The following is a 12,682-nucleotide window of genomic DNA, read 5'->3' on the forward strand; positions in this document are numbered from 1 at the left end:
TGGGTCTAATCATTAACAATATGCCGCTGCGGTCGTTTCGGATCTGCCGCAAATGCTGTACAGTGATCACCGGCTACTGCGCGATACGGAAACAACTTTTCTGCCTCCTCCTGGTCCTCCATTAGTGCAACAAGAGGGGAGACGACAACAACTATTGATTTGCATCCCTATCGTTTCCCTTAGCTAACTCATTCACCACTAGAACTGCCATGGCGGTCATTTTGACCGTTTTGAATTTTATATCTGCAATAACTTTGTTGAAAAAATAAATACAATCCTGCTGGTACCTGACTTTTCCTAAAAGTGTCTGTATTTTCATTTAAAATGTTTTTCATATAAATTACCTATGTAAATTACACATAAGGCAAAAAAACAAAACAAATGAACATATTTACCTATTTCGGCCATTAACGGTCATATTGACCGCACTGAATTTCGCGGTATTATTATACCAATATACGCAACAATAAAATGTGGTAAAAAATACACTAAACATATTCAACAACAAATCATTTAAATGTAATGATATTCAGAACAGAACAAGAATGAAAAAATAACTAAAGCCAAAATGAAATGCTTTATAAGCGAAAGTGAAAGTAAGCGGCGTTGGGCTCACGTAACTCTCTAATTAGAATCAAAATGTTTCAACATTTGCGATGTATTTGGATGCTAAACTATTCTTTATCATAGGCTTTGAACTTCACTCACGTTCCAATATCGACGGAAAAAATCATCCTCTTCACACGCATAAAATGGTACGAATTGTAGCCTACCAGTAGCCTACTGAGAAACAGAGCAGTGGAATTTTTATATGTTAGGTTGACTATTTTATTATTATATTTTATTATGGCTATAATGAACAGGCTGCAATGCTGGAATATGGTGTGTGTGTGTGTGTGTGTGTGTGTGCGTGTGTGTGTGTGTGTGTGTGTGTGCGTGTGTGTGTGTGTGTGTGTGTGTGTGTGTGTGTGTGTGTGTGTGTGTGTGTGTGTGTCGGCGGGCGCGATCGAACAGTGGAAACATGAAAACATCTCCGTCATTTTGTTCAGGGCATCTACGAATATTATTTATTTATAAATTATAATTAAACTTGTTTAAATGTACAGTTTGGTGTTGTTTTGTTTTTAAAAGACATCCTAATACAATAAATGCATTAATCTCTCAATTGGGGATTTATCATTAAAGATACAGAGTTTTGAATAGCGATCAAAATGACCGCTTGTGGCAGTTCTAGTAGTTATGGAATTCTGGCACTTCTAGTGCTGAGTGAGCTGGAAAATCAAACTTTTCCCGAACCCCGTGGGGAGGAGGGCCACAACATCATGGCCACCAACAAAACTTAGCAAACATTGTTCTTGCTCCGGCTTTAACCTCTGTATATTCGGCAGTTTTGCAACAACGGACCGAATAGCTTTTCTCACATCTTTCTCCGCTGCCATTACTCCAACTCAAACTGACGCACTACATCAACGTCATCGTTCTCAGCCACTCCCTCTGTTCGCTGATTGGTCCTACAAAAAATTGATTTCTGGAAACCTAAGAATATACAGCAGTCCCAGACGTAGTACTGAAGGAAAATGAAATTGAGCGGAAGTACGAAGGAGGGCGGAGCCAGGCTAACAACTTGCCCCTGGTGCGGGGGAAGTTGTGCCTTTGGGGGAATACATTGGGGGTAAATTGTGCCAGTGATTTCTGAAGTAAAACAGAACATTTTAATGTTATGAACCATAATGCTATATGAAAGCAAGATAAATTCAATACAAAATGACTAATTTAAGGTTCATTTAGATATTGTCACCCTGGAATACCATAGCATGCGTTTTTCCTACTATGGTCAATTGCATTTGGTTTTTGTATTGAACATAACTCTGGATCACAGTGTCACAGAGACAAGGGGACGGGCTCATTTTATTCAGACGACCAATCAGTCTCTCAGGATCATTGTGAAGCTATCAAGCTATGCCCTAGCAACCATTTAGAGCACCATAGCAACACAATATATGATATTTGTGACTCATTTCAGGCAAAAAGGCTTTGGCAATAGATGCCTGTTGACATAGCGCTGTCTGTCAATTATGTAACATAAGAATAAAGTAGAATAAAGTACTAGGCTAATTTCTAAACATCCTATTGTGACATAGGCCACTTAAAAACGGAATAAAACTTCTCTTTAATAACATAGTGCAAACTCAAACTGAAATCAGTGTTAGCTAAATTAAACAAATAGCAGGCAGGCCTAAGTCAAACACTGATGAGGCATGCCCATCTCCTTACTTCTCAAGATTATCCCCTGTGAGTATGTAGGTCTCTAGGTGGTCTGGATCTGGCACAACTTACCCCAGGCCCTTTGGCACAAATCACCCCGGACCCACAAGTTTGAAAAACTAGCATGATCCAGCAGTTAAGAGCTAACATCATGCTAAGACTCATTGTGTAGCCTACTAAAGCACTAAAACATGTGTGAAAAGTTTTCAAACTTGTCTATAATTTTTCAGACACTACAATCAAAAAACCTTAATCATAGAAAATTTACTTTGAAAGGGAAAAAACAGTTTTTTGCACTAAAATGTGCTTAACTCTCATGCCATGTGTCTCTCTTCTTTGGAGGACGAGTAAAAGTGATTGCTTTTCAAAATGATGTGGTCACATGACCAATTTCTTCTACGGTTTTCCAGAAACAAGGGTGGAACTACTTCCCCCCTGGCACAAATCACCCCACTCTCCCCACCACCTTTTTTTTTTCTCTCTTACCTCTTTCTCACATATCCATATATATATAATATATATATAATTATTTGATGCTCCATCCCATTCCATCTCCTAAAGCCCCACCTGGTGCTGTGTGTTCAGCTCCTCCAGACTGGAACCTAAAATCTGGAATAGTCCAAAGCATCCTTATTTTATATTAAATCCTTTCACTTAACCCTTTCAAACGTAAGTTTAAAATATTCTGGCTGACCTCCCAGCGTGAGTTTTTCAAGGCGACCGTTATTTAGAACGTGTCGCTTTATGGTTGCCATGGTGACGCGTCATTGCTTGTCACGTGACACACCGCAGCAACAACAGAGCTGAATGAATGATGATCTGCTTTTATGTCATTTTTCCTTTTTTATTCAAAATATTCACATTTGTTGGATATGGCATGAAATATCTGATCTTCCGATTGTCAAATATATGCAAGTGGAAGTGTTTTGTTGTTTAAACACCTTTATAACGATCGCGTTAGTTGAGCTGTATGCGCGATGGGCGCCGCCATTTTAGTTTGTGCTGCAGACGCAGAGAATCGGATCTGTTGGATTTACAACACGTGAATTCATCCACTTCTCCCGAAATACATAAAAGTAAGTGGCTTGTGAACTGGGAGAAGAACAGAGTAAACTTTAAAGTTACTTTCACAATGTGTATCTGAATAAAACATGTCTGATGAATGATTCCCCCCCCCCCCCCCCCCACCAAGGGAATAACAACCATTCAGAATTTCTTAGTTAGGTTCTCTTTACTTCCAAAATAACGAGATGGTCCTCAATGCAGAGCATAAAATCCGGGGGGAGGAGTCGGATCTAGATCCAACTCCTCCCACCTTACATACCTAAACCTACCAATCTCCACCCCCTGATCCCTAAACCCACCCCTAAACCTACCCATCTCCACCCCTTATATAAGATCCGACTCCTCCCCCCGGATCTTATGTACTGCATTGAGGTGCTACTGAAAATAACTGCTGCAAATAAATAATTTTACATTAACAATGGCACCAAACATGAAAAGAAATAAATAATATAAAGGTTAAAATTATAAATACCAAATACCACCACAATTACTAAAAACACAGATTTGGAACTGAGCAATGTAAACACAGAAAGTTAAAAGTGCAAAGGTCAGGCACAATATAATAATTCTGTACATAATTTGACAACTCTGTGAATATGAAAATATACAAACACTGAGATTGTGGGGTTTTTTTTATTCTAATTGCAGTTTCAAAGTAAAAAAAAAAAAAAAAAAGATTTTAGCCATGCAGGGCTAAAGCCCCGGATATTTTGCACTACTATAGCGACGCCCCTGGACATGCATACGCATAGGCGTAATTTGCGGGTAGGACATGTCCCCACCACTTTTGAAACATCTCGCGGCACGAATGTACCAATACAAACAAACAAAACATCTCCAGTTAACCAGCAGAGCATTCATTTCATTCGTTTTTTAAATAAGAGTCGATTTAGCACTGAAATGTGTTGTTTTTTTAAATCAACTGATCAAAGTGCTCGTTGCCGAGCGATCAGTGGCGCGGATACTATGTTTGTTTCTGGCTCACGACCCAGATTTTTTGGTGCCCCCCCAAGCACTTGGTGCCCTACGCGCAGTGCGTCATGTGCGTGTGTGGAGCGCCGGCCCTGGACATCAGTGTGTATTTTACAAACTCTAATGTACTGTTTTTTTAGTAATATATGTCTGAAATCTAAAATAAACATTATGTGGTTGAAAACACTGAAAAGTTGTGATTTATGACAGCTCTGAGCACGCCTGTCTCTGGCTCAGCGCCAGCCAACGCGCGAAAGCACATTTGAATTTAGCAGTTGATCACGTGATGCACTGACCGTTCTAATCACACCGGTGTGATCGTACGCTCCAGGGACCAGCCTAAACTGATCACACCGGTGTGATCGTACGTGTGAAAGGGTTAATCCAGTATTATATATGTATTCTATTAGTATTCTGTATCCTACTCTTTCTCTGTTAAAATCATAACCTAACAAATAGCCTATGCCAAATCCTTATTAACCTTCCTTCTTTCGTTTAAATGATATCAATTCCTTTTGTTCCTCATCATACCTTTTACAATCATATATCACATGCTCCACTGTTTCTTTCTTCCCACAATTCTCACATAAACCAGTCTCGTGAACTCCAATTATAAAGAGCGATGCGTTCAGTCCTGAGTGTCCAAGTCTCATCCTAGTCATTATGACCTCTTCTTTCCTATTTCTACCGTTTATACTTTTCTTAGTATCTACCATTTTTTAATATTATATAATAGTCGCCCCTTATTATCTGTATTCCATTTTTCCTGCCACTCTTTAATAATATTTTCCTTAATAATAGATTTAACTTCACTTTTACTTAATGGAACATTAACTTGTTATGTGTCTTCACAAATAAGTTAGAGACCAGTCAATGTCTCCATATTAATGTTTTCAGTGGCATACGATGATATTGTGAGACAATAATTACAATTTTAATTCAATAAACATTTATTCATTAAACTCTGCTATATATATTTTTTTTTGTGATGAAATTGTCTCCTGCTTTCTGTTCTCCCCCTTTGTCTATTATGTTGATGGAAGGCTTGATGAACACTTATTTATTTATTTATTTATTTATATTTTACAGAGTAAAGGCAGTATAATTACGCAAAATTGATTTATTTTTTTTACCAGAATACAAATGTATGCATTTACACAAAATTTACATTTTCCAGTTAGCTGATGGCATGTGTGTTAAAGGGAAAAAAATCCTTCAAAGGCAATTTTCATGATTTTCATTTGCAAAAATATAATTTTAACCTGATATGTCTATTACAAAAAAATAATACATGTTGTTTTTTTTGTTTGTTTTTTACAGAGAACATGCAGTTTAATTTCAACTTTATTTTATTTTTCAGAAAACTGCTAAATTCTTCTAGAAATAAAGATAGCCTATTCAGACCACTGAAAAAACAGGCCTTCTTACAAGTGAACATCATGAAGTTTAACCTGAGATGTACATAAACATAATTAAAGGGTTAGTTCACCCAAAAATGAAAATTCTGTCAGTAATTACTCACCCTCATGTTGTTCCAACCCTGTAAGACCTTCGTTCATCTTCGGGGCACAACTTAAGATATTTTTGATTAAATCTGAGTGCTGGATCACTCGGGCATTATTAACTTGCTGGCCCAGAAACTGTTTTAAAGACATCGTTTATATAGTCCAAGAAGTGACTACAGTGGCTCAATCTTAACTTTATAAAGCGACGAGAATACTTTTTGTGTAGTGTACGGACGGTGACGTAGGCCTAGTGCGAGATGAGAGATGTAGCCTAGTTCATTGAGCGATTTTCACATTTAACTAAATGTTACTCTTCTGTTTTATGACAAACTGTGACTTTCTTGACTTTCATAATTATCTTTTAAACTGACAAACATCATATGTGTAATTCAGGGCACAGGTCAGACGGAATAAAAAGATAAGTTGTCTCTCGCCATTGACTACCATACATATTTTTTTTCCAAAATAAGGTCCATAAGCACCTGTTGTGCCGAATTTCGACTCCCTGCCAAATTATTACCCCCCTCGTTGAAGTCAGTACCCGATTGCCTAATCCTAACCCCTCCCCCACAACTAATCTAAACCTACCAATACTAGGGGGGTAATAATTTGGCGGGGGTAGAAATTCGGCACGACACCGGAAGCGGAGGGGAGGCGGTCTGGTTACTACTAGTTGCACGTGCTCCGGTATTATAAACATAGGCGTCAATATTGCCTTACCAATTTGAGCCCGAATCAGACTCAGAGAATATTAGTGGAGAGGAATCGAGCAGAACTTGTGCACGAACGGCTGTTACAGGACGTTTCAGAAAGGTATGGTTTTTTTTTTTTGGAAGATGTCTCATACTTTTTCTATGCGCGGTTATTTGTAAATGCTATGTTAAAACACGCAAAAAAGTCCATGCATTTCATACAATCGTTCTACCTCATAATATTACAATCCTCGAAGGGATTATTTGATCAGCACTAACACACACACACACACACACACACACACACACACACACTCACTCTCTCTCTCTTTCTCTCTCTCTCTACAAAACTGTAGACAAATAACGTTATCTTGTCCAGAACTATGAGAGCATGAGTCTAGCATGGTTCTACCACAGTAAAGAAAACGTTTACATTATAACGTTCCTGTAGTCAAGCAAGCATGTGAGTAAACTCTACATAAAAGCTCTAATAAACACCAACATTCAAAGTTCGCTGGTGGTATTAAAATAAAGATTGTATGTGTTTGAAACAGCGTTGCTACAACATAAATAAACCGACAGAAACTAGCGATGGAAAACACATCAACAAAGGTAAAGCATAAAACGTACTTGCATGACTGTTGTGGTTCATACATCATCTTCTTTTAAAGTGGGAACTGCTCCATCTTTCAGGACAAACTTTTTTTGTGAATCCGGTGTGAACTCGCTTATGCCTCGTTTCCACTGAGCAGTAGGCTACGGTACGGTATACGGTTCGGGTCTGTTAACCATGATCTGGCTAGCGTTTCCACTGCCAACAGTACCCTTACTTGATAGGCGTGGTGTTTCGATCGACGTCATTTTCGCGCGAAGAAGAACATAGTAAACTACAATGGATGACATACAGCAGATCTTGTTCTTGCTTCTCAACATGTTTGTCACAAGAAGACAAGCGCCGACATTAGGCTTTTCTCAATATCAAGTACGCAAAGTTTGTACTTGCCATGTGCGACTCCTACATGGTACAGCGCGTTCTTAAAAGCGTCACTCAGCTCGCTACTCCGGTTATCTCTGTTAACTTACTCTGTATGTACATTTTAAGCAACAATAAAACGAAATATGTTATAAAACACCACTCTGCCTCTTTTCGTTTTCATTTAAATAAATTAAACATTATAGGGACACATGTGGTTCATGCGCAACGCATATTGATTATTCACTGCACGTTATACGTTATTCTATTTATAACAAAACGAAATTTAAAACACAACCCTAACGTTACCTCTTTTCGTTTAAATAAAAAAAAAATTACACATATTCCAGGCAATATATGCATTTGTACAAATGTTGCAATAAATGTCAGTGATAATCTTGTAATAAAAATGACAAGAAACCATATTTATTTTTGTAAAATTTCAGTTTTATCAATAATAGCCTATATAAAAGTTTAAGTAAAGTACAAGAAGCTATACAATAAGAAATAAAGCAAACAATTCAGTCAAATATCCAAATGCAGCGCTCTATAGTCTACATTACAAGTAAAGTTAAACACAAATAACGTTAACTAAACTTAGCCCTCAGCCAAAACGATTGACAGGGAACTCATTATATATTCACGGGACCAAAGATCGCCCGTTAGGTCTACACAAAACGAATTATATCTTATGTTTAACCACTACCGTCGGAGTCAGCGACGAACGCCGAGGACTAGCCGAGGAAAGGCTCATCCAGCCGGGAAACATGAGCGCCGAGCGCCCGCTGAACGCATGGATCTCACAACCGGGGAAAAAAATAATCATCTTTATAAATAAACCACAGATTTGAGCTTTAAACAACTACATTCTCGCCTGAAAAACTCTTAAAATTACATTTCGTGATACAGTAACAGTAGTATTATACAGGCCCGGATTGGGTAATCGGGAGAATCGGGAGAATTCCCGGTGGGCCGCTTCACTTTTGGGCCGGTCGAGGATTTTTTTTTTTTTTTTTTTTTACATTTCAATGTCACGTTAGTAACATTACACGTTCCGCCTTTTGACACTGCAGCGCGCAGCCTCTGCATGGGTTGTACCATGTGAGGGAGTTCTCCCCTCCCCTACTATAGAGTTGGTTGGGTCCACAGCCAGTCTTTTCCAAAACGTTTTAGGTAGGCAACTGCGGCCGCGGGTCCGCGGCATCGCCGGCGCCTACCGTGCCTGGCCGGCCCTACCGTAACGGTACGCGTCAGGGAGGATGGCTGGGAGGAAGAGGCCAGGAGGTATGGAAGCTTGTTTGCGTCACAGAATAAAACGTTTTAAAAGATAATTGCGACTTTTTATCTCACACTTGCGAGTTTACATTTCGGAATACATCAGAATTGCGTGAAATAAAGTCTCAATTGCGTGTTATAAAGTCAGAATTGCCTGAAATAAAGTTGCAATTGCATGTTAAAGTCAGCATTGCGAGATGGTCAGAATTGCGTGATATTAAGTCTCAATTGTCAGAATTGCGAGATATAACTGTCAGAATTGCCTGAAATAAAGTTGCAATTGCGTGTTATAAAGTCAGCATTGCGAGATGGTCAAAATTGTGAGATATAAAGTCGCAATTGCGTGTTATAAAGTCAGTATTGTGTGAATTAAAGTCGATTGCTTCTTATAGTCAGAAATTGCAAGATATAAAGTCAGAACTGCGTGAAATAAAGTTGCAATTGCTTCTTTTTAAAGTCAGAAATACAGAATTGCGAGATATAGTCTGAATTGTGTGATATAAAATCGCAATTGCTTCTTAGAAAGTCTAAGTGAATTATTATTTAACCTTTACATTATTTGTTGAACTATGGTATTAATACCAACTACACAATAGTAACAACTGAACTGTTGCTTCATTTATCCAAATTGGAAAAAGTGCTAATTTGGAATTCCACCGTGGAAAAAGTGGGCCGGTCTTGGGCATGAACTCCAGGGCTGAAAAGTGGCCCCACTCCGGCCCTGGTATTATATTAAACTTTATATTAAAAAATGGCGCTTCTTATGTTGTCATTCCCCTTTTAGCACGCGCAAGTGACGATTCTCTGTCAACCAATCAACGTCCTGCAGTGAGTCTAGCTCCACCTTTTAGTACCGTTCCACTGTGCTAGGTACCCCAATGGAAGGGTACCTAAAAAGTGGTACGGTACGGTTCGGCATTTTGGTACCATTCACAACTTTTGATAGTGGAAACGCAAATAAATGCGTACCGTTCCGTACCGTACCGTACCGCTCAGTGGAAACGAGGCATTAGATCCACGTTGTGACTCTAATGCAACTCTTCCTCTTCTCAACTTGGGTGTGTGTCTGTAATACAGCTGTATAGTACTAGCCCTGAGTGATTGAATTGATATAATTATTATGACCGCCGCTATAGAGCTGGTAAGTCCCGCCCCTTCCGTAAAACCCCGCTGGACCTCAAAGTTGAAAAATCGTCAATGCAGGTGAATGGGAGAAAATAATTATTTTCTGGTCCCGTTTGAATTGTGCCATGAATGTGAACATATGTTGCCAAATGTGGCGCGCTGTAGCCGTAGTTCTGTCGTCAATTAACTCATGTAAGAATCAAAACGGCGATTAAAGCGGTCAAAACTGCATGTATTTGTTATGCATGTGTCACATTTGTCTGGATTAAAATATTCTGCTATGTGAGATCACAATATATGGCACAGATATGTAATGTTTTAATGTCCAAATAAATGTGAGCACTGTGCGATAGGCATTCATTTTGCGTTAATTTGTAAAGGACAAACAAAAATGGATAATTTTTAAATCCATAAAAAAACGTAATTTTACATTCTGGCAACATTACATTATGAAAAACATAACATTTTACATTATGTGCTGTTGACTTCCGCCTTGTTCACATTCTTGCACATGGGGATTCAAAAGAGAACTTTTGTTTTCCTTTTTAATTTAGGTATGATAGAACTGTTGCAATTATTTATTTTGACAACTAATATAGAAAGTTAAACTTTTTTTTGACAAACTCAGAATTGTTTGAAGAGTTCATTGATTATATAAAACGTATTGAAGGTTGAATAATATTTGGACTACAGTAGTTATCTGCATGTTATCTCATCCATGAAGATGCAACAATGTAGAACAAGTATTAGAGATTTTGAGAACCAGAACCAAGCTAACTGAGCAAGCTGAACTTTAGCTATAGTGTGTGCCCTTTTATTACTATTTAATTAATTTTAACATGAGGTGGTGGGTAATAATAAAAATAAAAAAATCACTAATGTATTCCATGATTCCTAATTCACTACTATCTCAATTACAATTAAGTACAAAATAACTTTATTCAGTTGTGTAGGCACTAAAACTATGGAAGCTTGTTTCCGCCACTGAATAAAACATTTTAAAAGATAATTGCGACCTTTTTATCTCACAATTGCGAGTTTACATCTCACAATTCTGACTTTATTTCTCAGAATTGCGTGAAATAAAGTCAGAATTCTGAGATATAAAGTCAGAATTCTGAGATATAAAGTCAGAATTCTGACTTTTTTTCTCGCAATTGCGACTATATATCACGCAATTCTGACTTTATATCTCAGAATTCTGACTTTATATCACGCAATTCTGACTTTATAACACATAATTGCGAGTTTATATCTCGCAATCCTGTCATCTTTTCTCGGAATTGTGAGATAAAGTCCAATTCTAAGGGGAAAAAAAAGACGGACTTTTTTTTTTTTTTTTTTTACAGAATAGTTTATATCTCACAATTCTGACTTTATATCTCGCAATTCTGACTTTATATCTCAGAATTATGACTTTATAACACACAATTGTGACTTTATATCTCGCAATTCTGACTTTAAAACACGCAATTGTGACTTTATTTCACGCAATTCTGACTTTATATCTCGCAAAGTTGAAAAAAAGTAAAAAAATAAATAAACAGAGCTCCTCTGTCCCTTATTTCTAAAGGCATTATTGTCTCGTGAGATCTGATGCGATATTTTGGCTGTTGTGGACGATCATTGCAATAATGCAAATGAGGGGCGCATTGATTGGTGGCAGGAAGGAGGGGGGTTGACACCGCAGGTAACGCTTCAGCATATCATTCCAAAAATGGTAAATGGACTGCATTTATATAGCGCTTTCACAGACCCAATGGCCACCAAAGCACTTTACAATATTGCCTTACATTCACCCATTCACTCACTCATTCATACACCAACGGCGGTGTCAGCCATGCAAGGCGATGAGCAGCTGGGGTTAGGTGTCTTGCTCAAGGACACCTCAACACCCAGCAAACACAGAATGTTGGCGCAACGTAGCCAACCTTCTAACAACGTTTTAACGACATGGCCAAAAGGTTGCTATAACTATGTTGTGTAGTGAAGGTTGTTACAGCGTTGTCACAATGTTGACATTAAACCATCATTCAGGGCCATTGCTTAAGGTTGTGCCTAGGGTGTCAGGACAACCACTGGACTACATAATGTACTCGTCACTGCCCTGAAGCGCGAAAATCAGACTTTTTAATTCCAACCACCTGTTGCTGGGCTCATTGTGTTCTCATTCATCACCGAGCAAGGATACGTGAGTATTGCGTTTAATTTATCCTACCTCAGCTATCAAACACAACCTACAACTTTAATTTCTAATGTGATTAATGTAGCATCGCTCGCACTGTTTAGTTTGTCATTTGATTTTTCCTCTATTTAGTCTCATTCGTTTCTTTGCTCCTCTGGATTTGTGGATGTTTCCCCGGTGACACCTGCTTTCGGCTACTGTCCGCCATACAGACCCGGTTTTGTTCATTAGATGTTCTGATCTGCCTTTGCTTTTTATGTTTTATTTATTATACTTAATTTGTATTTTTTTTTTTTTTTTTTTTACAAATGTATGACTTTTGGAAGTGCAATTTGATTAAATGCAGTTTTAATAAAGTTGAATTAACGAAACCTTCTGTCATTTTTACTCTTCAAAGTGTAGGCTACACTTGCAGGTGTTGATAGCCCTATTAAATTAAAATATAGATAAACAATAAACGATAAAAGTATATAATTATCTAACAAAATGCACCATATAAAAATATTGTCAGAACGTCGTCTCTCAGTTGCTGAATGTCGCGCAACAACGTTGCTACAGCCCTGTCACGTCTTACAATTCTACGTTGTTACAATGTTGCGAGCACGTAGACAGCGACGTTGCCATA

The 12,682-nt window shown here is 38.1% G+C and overlaps 1 protein-coding gene across 1 annotated transcript in view; it reads right to left on the reverse strand.

Annotated features, from left to right (window-relative positions):
- LOC308697049 (uncharacterized protein) overlaps window positions 1-12,682 on the reverse strand; it is a 94,471-nt gene that overhangs the window by 55,675 nt on the left and 26,114 nt on the right. The window lies entirely within an intron of this gene.

The sequence above is a fragment of the Scardinius erythrophthalmus genome (genome assembly GCF_964197995.2).
Source record: "Scardinius erythrophthalmus genome assembly, chromosome: 1".
NCBI classification, from domain to species: Eukaryota; Metazoa; Chordata; class Actinopteri; order Cypriniformes; family Leuciscidae; genus Scardinius; species Scardinius erythrophthalmus.